The sequence below is a fragment of the Manis javanica genome, chromosome 6, assembly GCF_040802235.1.
Source record: "Manis javanica isolate MJ-LG chromosome 6, MJ_LKY, whole genome shotgun sequence".
NCBI classification, from domain to species: domain Eukaryota; kingdom Metazoa; phylum Chordata; class Mammalia; order Pholidota; family Manidae; genus Manis; species Manis javanica.
In genome coordinates this window covers 17,312,325-17,333,650 of record NC_133161.1, presented here as the reverse complement: position 1 = coordinate 17,333,650, position 21,326 = coordinate 17,312,325, and the positions used below count along the sequence as shown (strand labels likewise).

Sequence of the window (21,326 nt, the reverse complement as noted above, 5' to 3'; positions counted from 1 at the left end):
AAAGTCATGGATTCATTAATTGTCCAACAAAAAATAAGAAAGACTGCAGCAGACAGGGCAGTTTTAAGACACCAGAGCCCTTCCTTTATACTATTATGTGATCTTGTTCTGTTCCAGTAAGAAATTTTTTTTATCCTTGTACGAAATTGGCTCCTTTTAGAACATATATCTAAGCTATATCCTTTGTATTCCTTGAAATTTTAGGGGGGATTCAGCAAAACTTCCCTGGCTACCTTTGCTAGACCCGGCTACCTGATGGTATGGAAGTAAGCTTAGGGCTAATTCATTCTGCTGTCCAGTTACAGAATAACATGGAAGGAGGAAGAGAAGCAGCTAGTGTCCACTGGGAGTCAAGAGCATCTAGTTTCAATAACAGGTGCTTTATATGTTATTCAGTCATGCACTCACTCTCCCAACAAACATTAATGAAGCATATGTTATATGCCATGGAATATGCTAAATGTTAGGGGTAGGGTTTTCGGTAAGACCATGCCCTTGCCATCAAGAAGCCCACACTCATAGGATGGCACTGCCACCACAGAGGTATTAACAAAATACAGTGGGGGCACAGCAGAGGAAAAACACTTCAAGGCAGTTATTATCATCCTCAAATTAATATCCAACAAAATACTTCCCTAAGGTCCTGCCTCTGTTATGAGCCCACAGCCTGTCATAATTCACAATTTCATGCTGCTTTCAAGGGAAAGAACTATGATGGACCTACCTGAACAGTTCAAAGATTCATCAGCAATCCAGTGAATCTGTTTGTTGCAGAATGCCTACAGAATTCTTACTTTCATGAAATAATGGAATTTTTCTTGAATTACAAGAGCAGTTTCCTTAGTCTCTCATTTTATTTAGCCTGCTTGGTATTAATATGCCTTGTCTCTCTTATCTACTAATTTATACAAATATCTGTATTTACTCATATGCACAACTCCATAATAACAGGAAAAATGTATCCCACAAAAAGCAAGAGAGTCTCCCACCGACATAAAAATTTACACTGAAGTATAAGCATATAGTGGACAAATGTTATTCAAGATACACAGGTGAAAGCTTAAATGGAAACATACCATTTCAACAAGTCAAGGGGAAACCTTGTACGAGGGCTTGATGCACATGTGAGCCACTGGAGACAGATTTGGGAAGGTAGGTGGTTGAAAGTGAAGAGGGGAAACAGTGTGGTTAGTAAGCAAGAGGCTGAACAGGCTGTAAAGTGTCACGATATTTTAGATGATACGTAGTCCCTGTATTCAAGTTGCTCTGGCATGGGCCACTGGCAAAAACATTCCAAATTTCCCTTGCAAGATAAAGCAAGCCAAAATATATATATGGGAAGTTCACTAAGTCATTGGTAAAGAATCCAGTGTTGACTTTTAATTTAGAAACAGCTGGCCAAATTGATCCCAGCCTCCCAACTACAGGTCTCCCCCTGCAGAGTGTATTGATTTGTATTACTGTATTGTTTTCTCTCATTGTTTGTCCTTCTTTTCATTATTTTATTCTCCTACTGGTGTAATGTATGACCAGGCATATTGAACTTCCATGATTTTATATATTTTGAGCTCATAAATCCTCTTTAGTTGTCATTTTTCTAGCCTGAGTCTCCATCTTTTTCTATTCACGTGTTACAACAATAATCCTTTTATTGATGTAGGACATACTGATACAAGTGGGGTAATTACACAGCATGATGAATTTCTACCAAATGAACATACTGGTGTAGTCAGCAGCCAGAGCAAGAGACAGAATGTTACCAGCACCCAGAATCCCCCCACTGGCTCCTGTTCACAGCCATGCCACCTCCCCTCCCCACCACTGCCCCAGAATAGCCATTATTCTGATTTCCAATACCAGGTGTTAGTTGTGTCTGTTTCTGAAGTTTATATTAGTGAAATTCTGTAGTATTTGTTTATGTGTGTTGTGTGTGTGTGTGTGTGAATTCTTTTGTCATTTTTCTGTGAAAGCTTTCACATTAATCTAGAATGGGGGGTAGGTATTAAGTAGAAGTCAAGATTTGGTTTTCTTTTCTTTCTATATGGACATCCAGTTGAAAGGCTAGATGATGTTACTTTCTTCCACAAGGGGTTATTCTATCTTCTGTAGTTTGGTGGAACTGGACAAATTCACTTGAGCTGAATTAGCGCCGAGGTCATTTGAAATTCATTTGCCGTTTTGTGTGACTCCATCAACCTCCAGTTTACCACCTCTGCAAGGGGTGAGAGATTGTATCCGAAGACACTTTCTTGTTTTCTCTTTACTTCCATTTTCTATCAAAGTATCAAAAGTAATTATCAGAGTATATTTTACATACAATAAAATTTACTCCTTTGAGCATACAGTTCTTCAAATCTTGACAAATGCATAGTTGTCTAACAACCACCACAGTTAGATACTAACTAATTGAGGTGGAGCCCCAAAATGGTTCTTCTGTTTGAATTTTAAGTTTTTCCTACTCAGCTCTGCAAGGCTGCTGAAAACTCTGCTGTGCATTTCAGAAACGTTCGGCTTGGTTTCCTGGGCTCTTACTTCCTCCTGTCTTTTGTGTCTGAAGGATTCAGAAAGGGCCTTGAGGGAGAAATCAGTGAGGTCACTTTGCCAGGTCTTCTTTCTCTCCAGGATGTCAGCCCCTAAATTTTGGTTATTGCAGTTGCTCTCGGACTCCTTCTTGCAATAATTTTTGACTTCTTGGAATTTGATCCAGCTTTCCTAGTTTTTCTCATAGCTTTGGACGGCCACAAGCTATTCTTTTATGGGCAAATACCTAAGGCAGTCTATCTACATTAAACAGACTCATTAAGCTGCTCCTCCAAAAGTTTTTTTCTTTTGTGTAGATCTCAACAGAGTAAAACAAATGTCAGTTTGGCAGCTCTGACTATTCCAAGTGTTCAGTCATGGGAAGAGCTTTGGAGTCAAGCGAATCTGAGTTGTCCTTCCAACTCTGCTACTGATTAACTGTGTGACAGGGAATCGGAATCCATTTCCTTGCTTTCAAATGAGTATAATAAAAACAACAGGTCTCAGTTTTCTTTTGAAGATTAAATGGAATAGCTATCAAGTTTCCTGCACATAGTAGGCATTCCATATGTTATAGATTTTATTTGGTAATATATTATCATTTCTCGAGGAGCTATAAGATGTGCTTGTCCCATAGAGATGATGGAGAAGGGGTGGGAGTGGGTGGTCCCTGCAAAGTTATATGATTGTCAATGCCGAGCACCTGTTAGATGCTGGAAAGGGTGAGCTGGGAGCTTGTTTTATTCACAAGGTCATTCACAGAAACTGAGACATACACAATACATTTTTTCCCCTTAAAAGACCATAGAATTACAAACCATCTGGCTTGGAGGAATCTTAAAAATCTATTCCAAAAGCTTCATATTCCAGATGCAGGAACTGAGGGGCCAAGAGTGTTTAGATGGCTTGGTCAAGGTCAATTCACTCGTTAGTATTTATTTAAGTGACCCAAATTCCCTCAGATCACATATCTCTTTGCCCCTAGCTCCTATATTCAACTATAAATGTAAAATAGAGACAATTCACAGGAGACAATTATTAATGTTTTATTGTTATTGGCTTATCCTGATGAAAACCCATAGATCTATTTTTAAATATTCTAATTTCCACCCCCACAAATTATGTGACTTCCTGCCAGCTAAGACTGCAATAGCTGCTTGCCATTCCTTTCCATTCCAAGGATCATGTCCTGTAGCTTTTCAGTCTTCTATTATTGGGAAATATTCTGCCTTACCCTCCAATGTACAAGGAACTCACATAAACCCACAGAAAGCAGCTCTCTTCAAGTTTCCCAAGGGAGAGGGGATGCAGGGGGACTTCTGCCACTCTGGACCCTGGATGCGGAGGTGGCCGTGTGCATTCCCGGCACTCTCCTCTATGGCTAGGGACAGATCAAGGACACCACCGCCACCCTCATGATTCCCAGCGAAGGCAGCACTTTGCAGATTATGTGTTGCTAAGTCCCTTGGTTCAGCATATCTTTCATCCTTGCGTAGTCCACCAACGGACAGATAAACCTGGATCCCATCTGGACCAAGTAACTCGGAAGAGCTTCATGCTCACAGAGCACACAGTCCTCTCATTAAAGCCTCTACTCACTCCGGGATTCTCAAGAGCTGCTCCTGGAACACTCGTCCCCAGATCTTCATGCGGATGATTCCTTCCTAGAAATGTATTTCCAGCCTAGGTGTCTCCTCTTTGGAGAGACACCCTCTCACCAGCCAACCTCCAGTGACTGTCTATCACCACACACTGCTTCATTTAATCACTTTTGGAAACACATGCATTGCCTGTACCCCACCAGAACACAAGCTCCAAGAAAGCAGAGTCCTTGCTCACCCTGTGTGCCCCATCCTGGCTCAGAGTACTCAGGACTAGAAATCTGATTGAGAGGAGAGAGATTTCCTCATTTCCTTTTATTACTCCTTCATTCTCCCATAGTGAATGCCTTCATTCAAAACCCAAATTTCCCCACATGCCTAAGCAGACGGTTCCATCAAAGGAGCAATAAATAGCACCTGATCGTTCACCGCTGGCTGGGCACAGGACTGTGGAAGGCGGCAGGCCCGTGGGCCCAACTTCTTCCAGCTCTCTCCCTCCCTTCCTCTCTTCCTGCACCTCGGGTCTCTCCCTTCCTTAGCATGTCCGGTCTAGACTCAGCTTTGCCTGCAGAGAATTTCAGCAACGGCTTCTGAACCAGGGCAGCCAGAATCTGTGTGTTGGGCACTGAATTGAAAGCTTAAAGGGATACAGAGAATGATGACCTCCCTGGCATCTATTTGAAATTGCAAGGTAACTGACAGTAGAGAAAGATCTTCAGTTAGATCTGTTAAAGAGCTTAACAGAGTGAAGACTACGAACCTCATCAACCTTCTGGCCCTTTGATCCTAAATCTGAAAACAGAAAGGAAAGTGTGTCTGAAGACAAACTCCACTTTCAGTCACTTTGTTATTCTTTTGAAAGCCTTTCTCTCTTTTTCTCACTGACAAGATCCTTCATGAGCATATACACAGACATGATAGACTGAAAAAAAAGTTTCCCCTGACAGCATTTTCTTCCTCGTTTTTTCTTTATTCATCCCTAAATTTAAAAATAAAAGTACTGAAAGAATTGAGAGCAGGAAAACAGAAACTAGGTGAATAAATACTGACCCTGCCAGAGGACTTAGGGTAGGTACTGTGAATTTTCTTTCTCTACAAATTTAAATGTCTCTCAGTAGGTTCATTTATAATCCAAGTAAGTAACTCCTTGCTTTCTTCTTGCCTCTGAAGCCTTCACTGCAACCTGAGGGTCAAGGCTGGGAGGCCTATGTGTGGGGTGGCTACTGTAATCTACAACTGCCACTGAATGTGAGGAACTTTTCCAAGGTTCAAATTCCTGGGCACCTCTCTGGAGGATCCCATATATTTTGGCAAAAGCTCCTCCAGAAGACACTGATCTGCAGCCTTGATTCTCTCATAGCTTATGCCTTCATACAAAACCCAAATTTCCCCCCAAATAGTCTGAGAATCCCTATTGTAGGGGATCAGGATACCACAAGCATTGTGAGGCCAGGTACCATGCCTCCTTGTTTACTGTCGTATCCCTCATATGTTCCTGGTGCGAAGAAGGCACTCAGTGCATATTTGTTTATAAATTATCTTATAGGAACATACTCTTTGTAATTTGTTCTCATCTAAACTCCATCCTCTAGTACACTGCTAATCATTTCACCAATGGTCCTTAATTTGAGGGGAGGGAAAATGGAGCAGAGACCTGCCTGGAAAAACTGATGAAAGCTAATGAAAGTTAATTCATACAAAACTTGGCCTCCAGCTTCGGCGAGTTCACAGTCCCTCTGAAACTCATCCATGGGTTCCGTTCGTTCATTCAACAAATATTTCTTGTGTCTTCCTGCATGCTGGCAGGGGGCTAGGGGTGTACGGAACCAGATTATGAATGAGGTTTAGGCAAGCTTTCCAGCTAGGAGATGTCTCACAGATTTTCTTGTCCCTGTCTCCTCAGATTTATAGAAAATAGCAACAAAACTTGGCCCACGGTAGAAGGAAAGGAATTTAAGCGGGATTTGGAGCTCTTATCACTTTCTGGCTTTGTAAGCTAGACATGTAATCATATGTTTTATCACTCCAACTGGATTTAAGCTCCTTAAATCAGAGCTCACATCCCCAGAATGCTGAGCAAGGTATTGTAGATGTATGAAAAAACAGCAATTGCTGAGATGCGCACTTTTGGGCCGAGCAGGGAGAGGTGGTAGAGGTTGAGGAAGAGGCGCTAAGGGCAGCCTGAGCCACTGCTTAGGAGGAAGGGAAGTAGGAAATGGGAGGCTCTTGGTTTTGCTGACAAATTTGTGAGCCCCTCAGGTTTCCTGATCCTTAGTTTGCAAACCAGCCTCCCTCAGATGGCTCCGAACCAGAGACAACACGCTAGGCAGGTTTTTGTTTTGTTTTGTTTTTCACCTTTGAAACTTAAAATGAGGCTCTAGGACTCCAGGACCAATTTCTAGCAGTGTGATTCCAAGACAGTCCCTTAACCTCTGTGAGCTTCTGTTTGCTTCCACTGTGAGCAGCACAGGGTGGGAATGGGGGAAAGCAAGCTCTATTCTTAGGGTCCACTGGAGACCCATTATTCTACTAAAGGCAAGGCAAAATTAAAAGCTCAGAGGTGCATTTCCCATACTCATATTCACTGGCAGCCCTTGCTGTGTCATGTTGGGGCAGGTTTAGGGGTGTGGTGATGATTTACTGTCACAGTTATTATTTCTTTGGTCCTTCAAATGTTTAATATTTATTACTGTGCTTCAAGTGTGAGAAAGTTAACTCTAGATTATCTATAATACATTTCTACAATTATCTGTAATCCTTCAGACCTTCCTCTTCTACCAGTTAAGTTCCTACCCACCAATGGCAGAAGACTGGACAGAGTAAAGGGGCCAAAGGGCCTTAGAGAGTCTGAAGCTGAGAAGGCTTGGCAGATGAACTTAGAGAAGGGGGTGCCTTGCCCATGTTCTGAAGCCTTTGTCTTTGATTTTTGGCTCTGGTAGTATTCCCTGACTTGTATTAACTACTGCCTTGTCTCCCCCATTGTTTAGAATAGTTTATGAGTCGATTCTAGTTGTTGTTGGCATCTATTTGCCAACAACGATTCTAGTAGTTGTATTTATTTTCCTTAAAATGCAAATGTACAGATTCTACTTATACATATGTGTCATTGCCCCTTTAAAATCCTAATTAACAATGGTACCTGAAAAGAAATGATATTTTAAAATAGTCTACATTAACTAAAATTCATCCTGCTTAATTATGGTTCCATTTTCCTTTTATACCAGGTATTTCTGAAACATTTTAAGATCATCCAGTCGAATTTCACGGGGCTTGGTGATCAACCAAAAGGCTCAGAAGTGGACACCTGATTGCCTACCTGTAAGTAGAATTTGTGCTTAGCAATTATACAGCCTCTCTGTCTGGTATTCTGAATTCTTGCCTCTAAAGATGCGTCGTGAGAAACCAGTCTTTCTGCTGTGCCCCTCATATAGTTTGCCAACAGCCAATTAATCTATCAAGTTTGGAAGGATTTGTTTTCCAGCTTTGTAATCTGATTCTTTGCCTTATTTTTTTTTATCTTTTCCTGCATATATAATGCCTTAACAAAACAATTCCCTATCAACAATGAAGTTCTCACTTCCTGCAAAGAATGCTGATGACTTAAGGGAATAGAGGTGATGAGTTAGCCTTCCAGGGTGAATAAGCTCAGCAAACACTGGTCATTCCAGAAGCTATAAGTGCCTGTCACTAACAAGTCCTCCTCAGCTGGGAGGAGAACTTCTACTGGCAGAAAATCTACTGGGGAGCAGAACAAGAGGATTTCAGAAGGTAGGGGATGCAGAAACCAACGGAAACTCCACTTGTTCACAATTTTGCTGAGGTTAACACTAGTAGGAAGAAAAGTTTTCAGGAATGTTGCATGAGTCTCAAGCAATTAGTTTGCTGCGGCTGCCTTAGCAAAATACCACAGACAGAGCAGCTTACGCAACAGAGATTTATTCTCTCACAGTGCTGGGGGTTAGAAGTTCAAGACCAAGGTGTCAGCAGAGTTGATTTCTTCCGAGTCCTCTCTCCTTGGCTTGCGGTCAGCTGTCTTCTCTGTGTGACTTCACATGGCCATCCAGGAGTGTGTTTGGTGTCTGTCTGTGTCCTACATTTCCTCTTCTTAACAAGGACACCCTTCATATCAGATAGAGACTGCCCTAAGGACCTCATTTTAAGTTGATTACCTCTTTAAAGACTTGATCTCTAAACATGGTCACATTCTGAGGTCTGGGGGAGTGAGGACTTCAACTTGAATCTGGGGAGGTGACAGGGGCACAATTCAGTCCATAACATCCATCATCATTTTTTTTCTCAAATATGCTGATTTCTAGTTTATTGCATAAGCATCTCCCTCTGACTGTCTTCTCAGCTTCCTTAGTATTTACATCACTATCAGAATGTTTGGTTTTTCTATGGTATGGTATAATCCTCTATGTCTCATTTGAGTCTCATTTCCCTATGATATTATTTATTAATTTTTGAAATTGAAAAGTGTGCCTTTTACATCTCTCACAGCAGAAAAAAGGTTTTGTGTACAGCAGACATTTAATCTTATTTATGAAGTGACTGATGGACTGAATGAATGAATGGATAGATGATTAGATGCAGCTTCTGAACCTACAATTTATGTACTTTAAGACTATCTTCAAATGATGATTATTAGTGGTACTTTCTCCTCACTTGCCACCTGTCCTCCACCCTACAAACAGGTGGAAGTAATTCAAGGCTGGAGAGAAGCTGAAAGAAAAATATGATTAGCCAATGTCAGGAAAGTGACCTTTCTCCTCAAAAAGGTAGGAGACAGTGATTAGCATGAACCTACCCCAGATCACATCACTGTCCCATGAGAACTCTCTTTGGGGAGACAAGAAAGAAGGACAATGAGCTTAGATTGGGACTTACTGAATTTGAGAACTTGTGGGACACCCAAGGCATGTATCTAGAAAACAAGGGACATGCAAGTCTGAAGCTCAGGCAAGAACTAGAGGTGGAGATGTTCACAGCCATAACCTCTGCACAGGAATTAAAACCATGACAGTGGCTGAGGTCACCCAGAAAGACTGTGTGGAGAGAGAGGAGTGGTGGTTTAAAAAGGCCCCCAGAAATTGTATGTAGAAAGTTTTCTTGGTAAATAATAGGAGAGCAGCCTTACCATGAGAAAGCTATCGACTTGCTGCTTCTAACGAGGGTTTGTATGAACGTGCATGTTAGCTAATGTGTAGGTCTAATTCTCTCTCCTCATTTCTTTGGCCCTTTTAAATTCCTTCTTCTGTCCTCTCCTGGTCGGCTATGCCCCAAACCCTTCCTGTGGGGCTTGCCTTACCCAGTTTGCCACCCTCTGGCTAACTCCACCCATGAGCGTGTGTTTGACTCCCTAGATGCTTGCCCAAGGGGTCTCATACACCAACACCTCCTTTTGGGGGTCATTTTCTTCACCAGCCAATTAGAGCTCATCAGACTGGACAGTAAGGGAGTCCTGGGCTTAGAGTCCTTAATGTCCAAAGAGGCAGAGGCAGGTCCTTTTGAAGGTCAGAGGCCATGAAACTTCTTGTCTAGATGGTTAGTAAAGGGCCCAGATGGGGGGCGTGTGTTCTTTTGCACTGAACACCCTCCTTCGCCCACGATCCCTCCTGGACTCCCACACCACCTGTGCCCTCAAGGAGGCTTTGGCAACACTTAGGGTTTCACAGCCAGGCCAGAATGGGGGCTGGTGGAGTAGAGGGGACAGTGGGTCATGATGGCTACACCCCATCAAATGTCATTTCAGATGGGGCCATGTTTACTCCAGCACTGAATTTCCTTAGTCTTTCCTACTTACTATGATGCAAATCAAAGGAGGAAAGATATTTATTCATTTCTTTTATTTTCTAAAGTGAAAGTGTTTCTACTTTTAAGTCCTCCCCCCTTGCTTTTTTCTTTTTCTCCCTTCGTTTTCTTTAACAGAACCTTAATCTTTCTCTGTATTGTCTGATTATTAGCAGAAGAGATCATTAGGAGTCTAGAAGCTTCCTCCTTCTCTGCATACCCTCCTCGGGTTTTTTTTTTTTTTAAGGTATCATTGATATACACTCACATGAAAAAACAATATGGTTACTACAGACACCCATATTATCAAGTCCCCCCGCCCAACACCCCATTGCAGTCACTGTCCATCAGTGCAGCAAGATGCCACAGATTCACTATTTGCCTTCTCTGTGCTACACTGTCTTCCCTGTGAGCCGCCACCCACACCATGTGTACTAAACATACTACCCCTCAATCCCCATCTCCCTCCTTCCCCACCTGCCCTCCCACAACCCTCTGCTTTGGTAACCACTAGTCCCTTCTTGGAGTCTGTGAGTCTACTGCTGTTTTGTTCCTTCAATTTTGCTTTGCTGTTATACTCCATAAATGAGGGAAATCAATTGACACTTGTCTTTCTCTGCCTGGCTTATTTCACTGAGCATAATGTCCTCCAGCTCCATCCATGTTATTGCAAATGGCAGGATTTCTTTCTTTCTTATGACTGAATAGTATTCCATTGTGTATATGCACCACCTCTTCTTTATCCATTCATCTGCTGATGGACAGTTAGGTTGCTTCCATATCCTGACTACTGTAAATAGTGCTGTGATAAACGTAGGGGTGCATGTGTCTTTGTGAATCTGAGAAGTTGTATTCTTTGGGTAAATTCCTAGGAGTGGAATTCCCGAGTCAAATGGTATTTTTATTTTTAGTTTTTTGAGGAACCTCTATATTGCTTTCCACAATGGTTAAACTAGCTAACATTCCTACCAGCTCTGTAGGAGGGTTCCCCTTTCTCCGCATCCTCGCCAGCATTTGTTCCTAGTCTTTTCAGTGCTGGCCATCCTAACTGGTGTGAGGTGATATCTCATTGTGGTTTTTATTTGCATTTCCCTCATAATTAGTGATGTGGAGCATCTTTTCATGTGCCCGTTGGCCATCTGTATTTCTTCTTTGGAGAATTGTCTCTTCATATACTCCACCCATTTTTTAATTGGGTTATTTGCTTTTTGGGTGTTGAGGCATTTGAGTTCTTTATTTATTTTGGATGTTATCCCCTTGTCGGATATGTCATTTACAAATATATTCTCCCATACTGTAGGATGTCTTTTTGTTTTGTTGACAGTGCCCTTTGCCGTACAGAAGCTTTTTAGTTTGATGTAGTCCCATGTGTTGATTTTTGCTTTTGTTTCCCTTTCTTGAGGAGAAGCGTTCAGGAAAAAGTTGCTTATGTTTATATTCAGGAGACAACCTATGTTGTCTTCTAAGAGTTTTATGGTTTCATGATTTACATTCAGATCTTTGATCCATTTCGAGTTTACTTTTGTGTATGGGGTTAAACAATAATCCAGTTGCATTCTCTTGCATGTAACTGCCCAGTTTTGCCAACACCAGTTGTTGAAGAAGCTGCCATTTCCCCATTGTATGCCCATGGCTCCTTTATCATATATCAATTGACTATATATGGTTGGGTTTATATCTGGGCTCTCTAGTCTGTTCCATTGGTCTATTGTTCTGTTCTTGTGCCAGTACCAAATTGTCTTGATTACTGTGGTAGAGCTTGAAGTTGGGGAGCATAATCCCTCAGCTTTATTCTTCCTTCTCAGGATTGCTTTGTCTATTTGGGGTATTTTGTCATTCCATATGAATTTTAAAACTATTTGCTCTAGTTCATTGAAGAATGCTGTTGGTATTTTGATTGGAATTGCATTGAATCTGTAGATTGCTTTAGGCACGATAGCCATTTTAACAATATTAATTCTTCCTATCTATGAGTACAGGATGTGTTTCCATTTATTGGTAACTTCTTTAATTTCTCTCATGAGAGTCTTGTGGTTTTCAGAGTATAGGTCTTTTCACTTTCTTGGTTAGGTTTGTTCCTAGGCATTTTACTCTTTTTGATGCAATTGTGAATGGAATTGTTTTCCTGATTTCTCTTTCTGCTAGTTCATCATTAGTGTATAGGAATGCAACAGATTTCTGTGTATTAATTTTGTATCCTGCAACTTTGCTGAATTTAGATATTAGATTTAGTAGTTTTAGAGTAGATTCTTTAGGGTTTTTTAAGTACAATATCATATCATCTGCAAACAGTGACAGTTTAACTTCTTCTTTACCAATCTGGACCCCTTTTATTTCTTTGTGTTGTCTGATTGCCATGGCTAGGATCACCAGTACTATGTTGAATAAAAGTGGAGGGAGTGGGCATCCTTGTCTTGTTCCCAATCTTAAAGGAAAGGCTTTCAGCTTCTCGCTGTTAAGTATGGTGTTAGCTGTGGGTTTGTCATATATGGCCTTTATTATGTTGAGGTAATTGCCCTCTATACCCATTTTGTTGAGAGATTTTATCATGAATGGATGTTGAATTTTGTCGAATGCTTTTTCAGCATCTCTGTGGTTTTTGTCCATTTTTTTCTTTTGTTGATGTGGTGCCCTCTCCTGTTTTTTGAAATGAACTTTGAGATAACAACTTTTTTCAAGTACCCACTTCTATACTTTCTTCTTGGTGTTCATCAAGTAGCCAGAAAAAGATGCCAGTTTTCACAAAACCACCTAATGCCAGTGTCACCTGAGTCAGTGATTTTATTTTTACTGAAACTTTCATTTACATAAAATGAGAAAGGAGAAATTTTCAAGTCAAGGAAAAATAGCTCTTCAATCCATGAATGCACTCCATGAGTGGGGTGTTCTAAATGAATGGTGGCCCATGGCCAGCACCGGTACCTCCCAACTGTGTTTCATTAATTTCAGTCAGCTATAGGGTTTGGAAAGATAATTTTCCTACGAGCATGTAAAAGAAGGGCTTTGAGTTATAAGCACCTAGCAGGCTCTGCCCTTGTTTTAGAACAGCATAAATGAGAGATTTTATAACCACTGTGGGCCAATATTTTTGGAGTCAGTTGAAGCTCCAGATGGAGTAGAAAGAGAAGGTTGGTTTTTTTTTTTCTCTTTTCTTGAGTTTTGCAGAATGAGCCTCCCTGGGTGCCCTTAACAAAATGTTCTGTCTCCTGTTTAGTTCAAGTGTGCCCAAACTTATCATCTCAGGATCCGAAGGGGTCTTTCTTATACTAAGAGAGAGATTTTTCTACTGATACTTGGTTGCGCCTGTAGAACAAAGCTCATTTGTGAGAAGGTGTTCCTTCTCCAAGGAGACTGCTTTCTGGTCCTTGTCACAGGGTAGAGGGAGGTAAATACACACCGGGCTCAAGTTTGGTCAGGGATGTTGGAAAACAGGAGGACATGGATTCCCACGGTCTCCCAACGTCCGGGAAACCTTCATGATAAGGATGGTAAGAAGGCATTTCAGCATCACTACAGGTAGATTTTGTAACTTTGGCCAAATGATGCAGTGTTCCTACCCAAGGAACTGCACCTGGCCTTAAGAGGCACCCCTGTGGAAGCATACTTTCCTGCCTGGCCTGGCTATGATGAGAAGGGTCCTGCCAGGGCGGACAAGCTGAGGCGGGGACCACAGAGAGCAAGGAGGAAAACAGACAGTGGTGCTCTGAGCTCCTGTCAAGAACTCCTTTACAGCCTTTGTTCCAATAAGCACGAGGAAAGAGAGCAAGAATGATTGTGCTATTTAGCTGTCAATCCAAACTATCTGAAGTCTTGCCAGAGGATCTCACTGTGACTGGATGTGCACAGTTCAAGGTCACAGACTCTACTGCTTTCATGCCCTGCTTTGCGACGTTCAACCAAACAAAGCTGTGAGCATCTTGCGCTGCTCCCTCCATACAACGGGACTCCAATAGGATTTAAGGTGGCCAAGCACTCAATCTGAGGGGGCAAAAACACTCAGATATTTTCCTCCTTACTATTTCTGTGTATCCCAGGTCCAACTTAATGCCAAATTAAATCTAGATTTTTATTTTAAATAGACTTACATGAGAAAAAGGCAAGGCTGAATTCCCTGAAACAGAGATTTTAGGCTGAATTATTACTTGCATTTTCACGCTCCTCTTTTTAGCTAATTCAAAACAAAATGTCTATCATTCACTCTAACACCAGCCTTTAAGAGCTGGAGACAAATGGAGTCTGAATATTCACGCCAATGTGGTACAAATGAGCTGTGATTTCAGGATGCTGGCTGTTTCCCTGACAGGGGAAAAGAGCGGTTGACTAGTTTAATATCTTTGGCTGAAAATACTTTGTTAAAAAGGGATGGAGAAAGCCAACATTAATATTGAGTCCTGCTATTTAATGGCCAAACATGATATATCATGGAATGGAGCGTCCTAAGTTTGGGGAAGAGTGTGTTTATCAGATCCAGAGGACGCAGGGGAGAAATGAACACAAACATATGGCAGGCTGAAGGAAAGCTCTCTTCTAGAAGCACTTTCTCCAAGTTCTTCAAAGAATTCCTCCCATAAGTAGGTTATGCCCATGACTGTACATCTGATTCCATCACAGACTCACAAAATTTATAAGCATAGAGATATTTGTTGTGATGAGAGACTCTGGGGACATATCTGATGGCCTCCACCAGCTTGCTGGCTAATGGTATAGAAATAAAGATGCTGTTGCAAGTTGGGGTTGACTGACAAGGCTTGTGACCACTATTAGCACCGTCTGTCCTTTTTCTCATTCCTCAAACATACATATTCAACTCATTAATTTATTCGTTCTACAGTCATATATTGAATTGGACCCTCTCTTCATCCCAGGTGCTCTATTAGGTCTGGGCTACATTAGCCATTCTAGTTCCTTCATTCTCTTCTATAAAATGGACTCTTATTCAATGCAATGGAAAATTTGGTGAATCCAGTAGTGTGTCCATTGACGTAAGTTGTGATTTCTGATACTTTTGTTTTTCACTGGCCTCATCTTGGCAAAGAGTCATAATATTTTAAATTTCTCTGCCCTCTCATTTACCTATCATATGTAATTACATGGTTTATAGGCAAAGCATTGTGGTGCATGGGCTGTATCTGTGATTCTACTTTTCTGTAAACTGCCTTGAAGAATGATGCATAATTACCTCCGACATTATTTGGTTCCTAAATTCTGGTTTTCAGAGAGTATTTTCTTTAAAAGGGGGACATGAGTGTAGCTTCAGAGTAATTGAAAATTAAAAACAAAGTAAGCGTGCTGTGACATTTTTATGGAATACTCATAAGAATCGGATGGGAGAGACCCAGAGTGGGTTTGCCATGAACCAATGGAGCTTAAGCTGAAGGGCCTGTTCCTTGGACGGGTCTCGGCCACAACCCTGCCTAACTGCTGATACTGAATATTGTATTCTCTTTCTTAAAGAAGGCCTCCCAAATAATCTTCAGATCCCACGACACTTGGTCCTGTCCTGAGACTGACACAGATAGAAGAACTTAGATGATTTGTTTCCATGTCTAAAGCTAATTAAATGAAAAAAGCAAAGAAATGGTTAAAGTGTCAAGTGTTGTTCTTATTTTTTAAAGGCCTTCGGATGAATTCAGCTTATTTTCTAAAGTGAACGCCACTTAAATGATGTAATAAATCAATTTGCCAAAGCCCAAATGAACATAAATGGGAGATTCATTTTTACTTCATTAATAAACATTAAATATTAATTTACCACAACATGGTGCAGGCCAAATCCTCCAGACGGGAAACAGACATTTGCAGAGGGGCATAGATCCTTCCCAGCAATCATGGGATCATTTCATCATTGAGGTTTTTGCTGCAATCCACCTTGTGTTATCCATCACGGGCCTTGTGAAATGGAGCATACTGTACTGTAGTTCATAGACTCTGGGGCCAGGCTGCCTAGATATAAATCCCAGCTCTACCATCTACTAGCTCCATGACCTTAGACACATAACTTACCTCCTCTGGACTTCACTCTATGTGTCTGTAAAATAGAGATAATAGGGATTGTTATAAAGATTTAAATTTATATGTATAGAGTTCTTAGGACTATGCTCAGTACATAGCACATGCTTTATAACCATTGGCTACATAAATAAATGTCTCCCTCTAGACTGTAAGCTAGCATGGGTTCATCTGTGTGGCTGAATGAATGACTGTAAATCAGGGGTCACACACTGACAGCCTGAGTTTCATATTGACTGGGAGTATGCTCCCTAGGCCTTGCATAGATTTTTAAAAATTTGACTGTCCTCCGGATACATGTATTCTCCATTTCCCCAAAGGCCACCACTCCCCAAACACTGACCTCTTTGGTCCTTAAAATCATCTGAGTTTGTCCTCCCTGGTATAAAGGAGTGAACACATCCTATGTGAACACTGCTATAGATATTGGCAGTTTTCTGCCCATCGGAATAGGGAGATGAGGTCAGTAAGCCACTTCTACTTCCTAAGGTCTTACCTGCAGACAGGGTTCTGATTAACCTATGCATTCCCATTTCTACATTAGAAGTCATAGAAGGGAAATAGAAAATAGGTAAGTTGAATAAGTATCTGCTTGAAGTAGAGATGTATTCTACCTAATTTGGGAATGTCATTTTCATTGTGGACTGAGTTGACCAAAGCTGTATCAGTCATGACAAGCTAGGCTATGCTGGGATCAGAAATAACTCAAAATCTCAGTGGCCTGAAGAACAACCATCTCTTGCTCATGCTTTCTGTCTAACCCTGGATAGGCAGGAGCCCAGATCATTGTCACCCTTACTCAGGGACCCCTACTGACAGCTACTATCTGGAAATATTGCTGGTTACTATAGTAGAGAGAAAGAAATCTCTTAAGGGTCTCACATCAAAAATTAAATGATCTACCTTGGAAGCGAAATGACACTTCAGCTCACAGCTCAATGGCTAGAACTGGTCACCTGGCCTAGCTGATGACAAGGAGGACCGCAAGTACAATCTGTAGTAGCCAGAAGGAGTTAAGCCGGAACATAGGGCACACAGCATGAATGGCCATAGCTGTGGCATTTAGAACTTGGATTCGTGGGCCAGAAGTTTCCTAACAAGTTCAACTTAGCAAATATTCCCATGCATTTGCAAAGGCAGAGCAAACCACGGAGCGCGGTGAGGCCATAGCAAAGGGGATCTAGGCCCTTGACATTGAGTAGCTGCAGACTTGATTAGGAGAAAGAGAAGTTATCAGCCATTTGCATAACAAAGCCGTATAGTATTGCTCCCCCAAAAGAACAGTGCTGACAATGCTGCTGATATTGGAAGAGAGGGTGGTTCTGGAATAAAAAGAGGACTGAACTAGTCTCTAGACACATGTGTGGGATTTGCAGAAGGAGTAGAGGTCACTTCAGCTAATGCAAGAGAACAAGCAGGGACAGAGGCCCAGAGGCAGTAATGAGGGCTGGATTATTACAGGACTAAGGAGTCTGGCCAGCCGTGAGCTGTTCGCACATGAGGGTGGGACCAGGAGAGGCATGGTGTGATGGGTGCACTGAAGCCATTTCACTGAGGGTGGCTGAGGTCTACAGAGAAACAGGAGGCTGGCATGTGGGAGGAGGATCATCCTTCCTCACTAACCCCTCCAAAACCAGGCACCTAATGCTCCCAGTTACCAGCCCTCACCTGCTCCCTCCCCAAACCCAGAGCCCTGGATGACCAGCAGCTACCCAGGCCCACTGGGCAGTCACTGAATGGAGTCACGAGTAAACTGTGGGTTGCTCCTGTTTCCAGTTTAAGGCATCTTTGATCGCTCTTCCTGCTAACAAAGAATATTCAAGTTCAAGTAAAATAGCCTCTCTTTGCTGGGGTCAGCTGAGCCCTTTTGCTGTGTAACATCTGTTTTTGAAATTCGACTGAGACCCTGACTTAAATCTGTTTAACTTAAAAAGCAGCAAGAGAACATCTTGTTTTCATGAATGTCCAGAGGCTGTGTGTCAACAAATAAAAGGTCTGTTTGTGGTATTCAAAGTGGGAAAGCTGGTTGTGAGCTGTTCTACCACTGGGGTAAATTTATTATGGGCTGTTCGTTTCTTGGAATCATGAACCAAAGTTTGAAAAAACAAAGTGGACGAGCTTCCTTTAAATCAGCAAATTTCTGCTTGCTAATGGGTGAAAAACACATTTTTCTTGTCAAAAGATCATTGAGCTGGATGTTTCTAGAAAGATGCCCTCATTCATGCCCCGTACTTCAGCCATGTGAAGTTAATGTCGTAAGTGGATTCCCAGTGTCTCTATAAATTCCAGCACACAGCATCTGATATACATATAATTTTTTAATGTTCCTTACACAGGGTCTGAGGTGGGAAAGAAGGGCTGAGATTAGCTCACCATCCTCAAACCTGACTAGCTACTTACTCCCACTTCTTTAGGAGAGAGAAGTGGAGAAGAGTTTGATTTATCAGCACATAGAGGTGTGAGTGTCTGGCACATAACAGATGTCGACATATATTTGTTTAATGAATACAAACTCTGGTCTTATAAATATGTGTTTCCTTTATGAATGTATGTCTGTATGAGTATTAATATCATTTCTGGTTGAAAAATCTGTTACTGCCTAGGTCTTATTCTAGCCCAAGGAAAACCATTAGGCCATTCCTGTAGTTCTCTCTCATAGAATCTTGTGTTTTACATTCCCAGCCCTTATTTCAATTTGTATTTTATTTACTTATTGCCTGCCTCCACCATCAGACTGTAAGCATGGAGGGCAGAGGAGTTGCATTCACAGCCAGGCAAGGGGATTAGTCCATGATTATTACTTCAAAATATTTGTCAAATGTTTTTATTGAAGTTTTCATTGTGAGGATGGCTGTAGAGCCTTAACCACTCTTGAGTATATGTGAATTTAAACACAATTTAAATACAGTAAAGAAGACAGTGGGGTTTGCAGTGAGGCTGCATACGCAGGGGCCTTTAGTGTGGTGCCGTACTCCCGTTTATTGGACCACCAGCGCCCCTGCTGTAATGGGTTCCTGTAACCATCTCTACCCAACTTGAAGTTGTCAGGCCACACCTGACATAATAGCTGGCCAAGATTAATGTCACAGCACATGGCATGAGTTTAGTTGGTTTTTTTTCCTTTCAAATAGTTAACTCATCTTGAGTGGGATTAAATCTATGACTTCAACCTTATTAGCAATAAATCCTGGCCCACCAGGCTACCAGGTAAAGGCAGCACAAGGATTTATCATTGCAAATAAGCTGTTTTGGGTACCCAGTGGGCATATGGTTTAATGTGCACGTTCATTGGTCAGGCAGTCCCTCGACCACCTGATGGTCAAGAAATACATGAACACTTCGAGTTGAGAAGGAACAAAGTGGATTCACTTGTTCCATTTTTGCTTTGGCCCTCTGTGTCGACAGGGTTGACCTGGAAATGATTTGTGAGTTCCAGAGGATATCAAGAAAATACTCATTTACAGGAGGTGCAATTCCACAATAGTTTCTTGCTTTGTATACTTGAAAATATTCCCAAAGAAACAAAGTTGGACGCAGAAAAAATAATAGGAGGAAAGAAAAATAATACTCTGAATTCTGAACAATTCGACTTTAATAGGTTGATCTGTCTGCCAGCTGGCCCCAGCGTTGACTACTTGTAATATATACTTTTGGTAGGCCGCATGTAGTTCTTGGAACTGTTTATATTAGACTGCAGAAAGTTAATTATTCTAACATTGGCAGGACTTGTGTTGGTTACTTAATACAAAATTGCTTAGTCATCTTTACACAGACTGTGGACAGCATAGTTTAAGTGTGAAAAATTGGGGCATGCAAATGCACTCCAAAGAGATCGTAGGTCAGGTAGAAAAACCGGAATGTATCGTTTTCTCAACATGCTTCGCAGGTGGTCACCACATGTTTTAATTTGACAAGCTAGGTGACTGCTGAGTTGAAGTCCTTGATTACCAGTATTTTTCTGTTCTCTCTGTGGATTTTGTCAGAAGTCAAAAAGCTGCTGCTGCTTAGATAGCGCTCTCCTCCTACAGTTAGCCAAGTGCGGGATTTCTGGCAAGAGTGTGAGGACCTCTAGCACCAGCTGTCAGAACAGTTTTCTTGTTCTCCGACACCAGCAGGGATGTCATTTCAAACTAGTTATCACGAAGATCCTCCTTTTGACTTTTTGGGTTTGAATACATGCCTTACCATACTTGAACTGCGGACTTCAATGCAGTGCAGGTTTCTAGAGCTTCAGCAGGCAAAATGCATTTCTCCCGTGCATTTGAGAGTCTGACGCCCTGCGGGAGTCACCAGGTTTTTCCAGGAATGCTGACGGCAACCTCACACTCTTCCTGTGACCTGAGCTGGGTCTCCTAAGAGAGATGGCGAGAAAAGATTAAGTCCTATAGCCAGTGGGTAGTAACACCGGGCCTGGGAGGGGTCGGTTCCCCAGCAAATGTCCAGGACAGCGCCTTAGGGTTTTCATTAGTGGGCAATGGTTAGAGAGTACCATCAGGCAGCCCTTTTTTTTTAGGCTGATGGAGGCATTTAGATCAGATCTGCATGACAGCACTTTCTAATTATGATGGAGTGGCAAGCAATCTCCAAAGGACCTGGAAATTTGAAGTGTTTCAGCTTAACCTTGAGGCTCTTCTTTTCTTATTCGCCATGTCTTCCTTGTCCTTCTTTCCTCTTTGAACATCCCAGACCAAACCTATTCCCTCAGTTACAAAGGCCTACCAGCCCTTTTCCAGAAACTAGAATGCCTTTCTAAGACAAGGTTATTTTCTACTACAGGAAGACAAGTGGAAATCACCGTGTGAACTAGCGCTTCCAAGGTTACTAAGTGGAAACGTGGTCTTGTGATAATGCCTTAGCCATGTCCTTCCATTTGCCAATTAAGTCCAGCGATTCAGTAGTGCCATGGGATCCCTTCCAGTTCAACAAGTGTGAACCTAGTGCTGACTATAAGAAAAAATAGTTGGTTAAGGAACTATTTGAGGGTTCTTTGAGAGAACCTCAAGTATTCCTTTGAAGAGTTATAAAAGTGCATAATAGCCTCAAGGAGGTTGTAATCTAGGAAAGATAGATATGTACTTAGTAATTAAAATGCAAGCTATAGACTAAGTGCTCCAATAGAAATAAAATAGGGATCTCAGTACAAATTCATGCCACTGAGTAGGTGGTCCAGAGATCCTGCAGTCTTGTGCTAGCCTTTAGTCTGTACTGTGAGCCATTCCTTACATGAAGAAAAGTCCAGAAATTGCCAGACTAACAAACAGGTGAGACCACCATCTAAGTGATTTGTGTGCAAGGAAAGAGGAAGTAGTCTAGGCACTTTTCAATTTAGTATTTAACTTCTGTGTAGATTTCTATGTCAAAATTATGTGCCCATTCTATCCAAGGGACATAATGGATAATGTCCCT

The 21,326-nt window shown here is 41.7% G+C and overlaps 1 protein-coding gene across 4 annotated transcripts in view; it reads left to right on the top strand.

Annotated features, from left to right (window-relative positions):
- Positions 1–21,326, top strand: part of CALD1 (caldesmon 1) — a 183,319-nt gene that overhangs the window by 55,065 nt on the left and 106,928 nt on the right. For all 4 annotated transcript variants that reach the window (XM_037019671.2, XM_017659375.3, XM_017659379.3 and 1 more), the window contains exon 2: positions 7,346–7,439. The gene's annotated coding sequence lies outside the window, so the exon portion shown is untranslated. The remainder of the gene's footprint in view (positions 1–7,345; positions 7,440–21,326) is intronic.